This window comes from Pinus tabuliformis, chromosome 4_2 (assembly GCF_031772625.1).
Source record: "Pinus tabuliformis cultivar Carrire ecotype Pingquan chromosome 4_2, CPIR1, whole genome shotgun sequence".
Taxonomy (NCBI): domain Eukaryota; kingdom Viridiplantae; phylum Streptophyta; class Pinopsida; order Pinales; family Pinaceae; genus Pinus; species Pinus tabuliformis.
Genome location: NC_142304.1, coordinates 711,217,014 through 711,221,783, shown reverse-complemented (window position 1 = coordinate 711,221,783; position 4,770 = coordinate 711,217,014). Strand labels below are relative to the sequence as shown.

The window sequence follows — 4,770 nt, the reverse complement described above, 5'->3', positions numbered from 1 at the left end:
ACAGCTAAGCCGGACACCAAATTGGTGTATGAGACCCCTTGTTTGTGGGACCAAATTGGTGTATGAGACCCCCTTGTTTGTGGGACAAGGGACCCACCTCCACGTAGCGATTTGACTGCCAAGTCTACAAAGGCATACATACTCTACCCTCTCTGGTTTTGAACTTGTGACCTCTTAGGAGGAAACACATGCGCTTAACCATTAAGCCTACTCAAACTGTATATATACCTATATATACATGAATATGAATTATATATATATATATTCAAATATGAAGGTCTACCCATTGGCACCCTGCATCCATGCCACTGGGAATTCCAGCTTTACACAGGGATGGACAGTCGGAGCAACTTCCGCTGTTACTGCAACTCGCCACAGGTTCAAAATGATGTTTCTCAATTTTTCTCTTGCACTGAGTTGGGATTTTTGCATTTTTCATTCTATCGTTGCGATTTATGACGCCATATGAATCTAAAAGATCATGTATGGCACCATTCTTGAAGCTTTCGTGATTGTATTTTACTTTTTTAGAACGTTTGTTGTTTTCAGCTGTAACCACGTTTGGAAGGAGGTCATGACTGTTTCCCTGGTCCATATATGCGAAACTTTCCATCAACTGTAAAACCTAACTGCAACGTCAAGAGCTAACTAATATCCACAAAACCCTAGGCCCAACAACCCCTAAACTGGAAATTCTGAGCTGTCAGAAAATATGAACAGCAAAAACCCAATGTCAATTTCCATGCCTCGTGAGCATGCATATTTCTGGAAACCCCAACCCATATCTAACTCAAAACATCAGGTCATTGAAAGGTGGCCATGCCCGTTACAATCGTCTCGATGAAACTTCCCATCGACAGGAAATCCCAGTCGCAACTTCACGGGATTATCAACATGGCCGCCACCAAACCCTAAGCTATGTTAAGAACCCAACTGTCATAAAAACCTAAGATCAAAATCCCAAGCATTACAAGGACCTCACCGATTATGAGCCTGACTTCGATTACAGTTACCATTGCCGAAATTTATCTGTCTGGAGCTACATAGACCTGGATGAACAGGGCTTTTGGCTGTGAGAAAAATTGTTGCCAGTGGATGGAATTAGGGATAAAATTGAATAGATTCAACATTTGACAGACATTTCATAGTTTTGCTTTCCAATCCAAATTAAGCTTAGTTATCAATATGATTCTAGTCTTATTCTGGGTACGGACAGACTCGATCTATTCTGTAAATTAGAAATATGAACCACGAGATGAAGGTTTGCAAGTTTGTTCAAAAGTCTCGTGGATATCTCAGTTAGAGTTCTAAAAAGTGAATCAGGGGTGTATCAAGATAACAATCGACTTTTGAGGCGCAGAAAACAAAATTTTAATAAAAAAGATGTGTATAAACAAAATTTTAATTAAAACAATTGTAGCAGGAATGGTATAACGCATTTAGTTTCGGGGCTTACCTATTAGTTTGTCTTTTACCAAAAAAATGTCGTTTTATCTATAGTTTAACATTAGGAAATCATTTATTATTATTATTTAAATTTATTTATTATAGTTTTTTTTCCATGTTTTTAATTTAGGATGACTTATTATTCCAGAAATGGTATAACGTACTCAGTTTTGCCTTTGACTGCGTATTAGTTTTCTCTTTGAGCAAAAAATTATGAAGCTTATGCATAGTTTCACATTAGGAATTCAATTTTGTTATTTTTTATTATTATTTAAATTTATTTATTTGTAAGGTGATTGGTTGAGGTCTTATTATGGGTTGTTTAGTAACTTCCATTTGTATTAGTTACTATTTTTTTTTTGGTTTTTAGCATGGATTCTAATTTTTTCAATTTAAAATGACTTGTTATTATATTAAAAACATATTTTAATAGATTTAATTATGAACAATTATATATATATATAAAACACACACATAGATATATGTATGTTAATATAAACAATATTAGTTAATGATATTTCTTAATTTATGATGATAGCATTCAACAATACAATATTTTATTAATTGTTTTATTTTTGTGATGAAATTTTTATCTTAGTTATTTTTTTGTTTAATTAAGTTATATTTAAGCTAAGCGTAGGGTACTACCTAGTATCTAGCCCTTGTTATATTAAAAACACACATACACACACATATAATTAAACACAAATATAAAAGAAAAAACGCATATATTAAAGCATATATATGTTAATATAAAAAAATATTAGCTAATTATATTTCATAATTTTTTATGATGACATTCAGGAATACAATATTTTATTAGTTATTTTATTTTTGCGATGAAATTTTTGTATTTATTATTTTTTGGTTTAATTAAACTATATATAAACTAAGCAGCAGGGACTAGCTACTATATAGCCATTGTTTATTTTATTGTATTATATTTTATTGTTTTATAAATGTTATATTATTTTATTTTTAATATAATATAATTATATTAAATGTATTTTTAAATTTTAAATTTATAAAATTTATAAAATATTTATTGTTTAATATAAAATTTTAATATAATTGTTTAGATTTTTTTGCTCAAGTTGTGTATTTTTTAATATTTTGTTTATTTTGGAATTTAATTTTTGGAAGGTTCTATCATAAGTTTTATTTAGCAAAATGAGGTTTAGCATGGCTTGTTGGAAAAGCTAAAATCGTAGAAAATAATCTAGAGGCATTAAATCAAGCAAATATGAATATTACTATGCTTAAAATTTAGCAGAAGTCAGAGCTCCAAATTTGCAACAAAAAACCAATTTTCTAAATTTTGTTTTTAGAATTTCATGGGCCAAAAGTCTTGTTGTTGCAAATTCATTCAAAGACTGTCTTCTTGGGTCAAAGAAACCTTCACAGAGATCAATGAGAAGCATAATTTTCTTTTCATTTAATTTACTTGTGTGGAGGTTTGCCGTTACACCAAAACCCGCAGGTGTTGGTAAACATTACAAGCCAGTAACTAGGATCCCCAGGGTGGAAATTACTGATTCTATAGAGGTGCGGTGATTCTTCCAACACCCCCCCTCAAACGCAACTTGGGCGAATCAAACCTGGATCCAAGCTCTGATACCATGTGGAGGTTTGCCGTTACACCAAAACCCGCAGGTGTTGGTAAACATTACAATCCAGTAACTAGGATCCCCAGGGTGGAAATTACTGATTCTATAGAGGTGCGGTGATTCTTCCAACAACTTGATCATATTTTAGTTTGAGAAATTAATTTACACAATTTTGTATTTTTGAGCCAAGAGGCTCATTCTACAACCCAGTGTGAAGGCGATGTGTATATCCGTGCTCCACTTGGAGTTGACACGTGTCCCTCTTAAAATAAAAATAAATATTTTCTAAATAGAAAATAAACGTCGACTATAATATAAAAGAAAAAATAATAGGTTATGCATGTTTAATTAGTTGTTTCAAAAATACAATTTAAATAATGAAGAATTACACATTGTTTTTTGCACTCTAAAATAAGTTTGCACCTGAAGAAATTTGATCCCTCTAGGCTCATGTTAGATCTGTGCTTAAGACGGATCTATGTTGATAATTTTGATGTACAATTTTAATTGGTTTTCAATTTCAATTTGGATTGTTTTGTAGGGAGTTGATTGGAGGAAGGAGACAAAGAAGATTTTGAGCAATATGATTAATCCAACACAGAAGTAAAAAGAAGATTTGTAGTTTCAAAATTGATGGATCTGAAGTGCTTTCAACAACTCTCCTTTTTGGAGATTCTTTTTTGTAATTTATAAATATCAATTTTGAGAATGAGGAAGGGGTTCCTCTTTTCTACATATTAGAGGTTCTTTGCACTTATGTGAGGAGAATTCTTGTTGTAGGTAGAGAGGAATACTCAGATCTTAGCGTTGAGGGTTTAATTTTCAAGATTTTATCTTTGTATTTGAGACAGCTTGCGCTATTGTAGCTCTTTTCTTCAATCGCTAGACTCTTAGTCTTGAGAATATTGTTGAAGAGATCCATTAAGAAATAGAGTAAGGAAATCAAGTTCATTAATTTGTATTCAAGTACTTTTATTTGATGATGCAAATTATGTTCTTTTTAATGGTAGATTTGTTACAATTGTCATATTTTTCACTTTTGTTAAATATGAGAATGGTTGTTTATTAGATCAACTATCTGATCTTCTAATTGTATTGATATGTTATTGAATTTCCCAACTTGCTCTTATGCTTTAATCATATTGATGGGTAACTATTTATACATAAATTTGTCATTTAAATTTGATTTAATCGTCATTAGATTATATGAACTATTTTTGCATTTTGATGGCCCATCTTTCATTGTTGTAAATGTCCAAAACAGAGCATGCATAACAGTTAAAATATAAGATGTTAGGACTTCTTCAATAATTTTGTATTAATCATACAACGCATGTTAAATCCTCATTCAGTTAAATCATTTTGCTCTTGATTTGGATGAGTTCTATACCTTGTCCTAATCGAGATAGGATAGATCAGTTTTATTTTATTACTTGCATCCTAGATTAATTTGCATTTATATTTAAGAAACATTTTAGAAGTCTCCTTACGTAGGAGAAAGTGTTAGTGTGGCTTGGTTGAGCCCTTGTGTCAGCTTAAGGGTTACTTTCTTGCAAGCTAGCAACAAGAGAATAAATCTTACATTTCTCTTTATGTTGATAAGTAATTAGGAATATCACAAGTCAGTGGAAACGGTGAAGGGGTAATTAGACCCATTAGAACCAGTCAGAATCACGAGCACAAATAGAAAAGGGTCTGATTTGGGACTCTGACCGGG

General features: G+C 31.7%; 1 long non-coding RNA gene across 1 annotated transcript; it reads left to right on the top strand.

Annotated features, from left to right (window-relative positions):
- Positions 1-277: 277 nt before the first annotated feature.
- Positions 278-4,082, top strand: LOC149171475 (uncharacterized). Its single transcript, XR_016259556.1, has 2 exons — positions 278-378; positions 3,595-4,082. It is a non-coding gene; the product is annotated as an uncharacterized LOC149171475 (long non-coding RNA).
- The last annotated feature ends 688 nt before the right edge of the window (positions 4,083-4,770 follow it).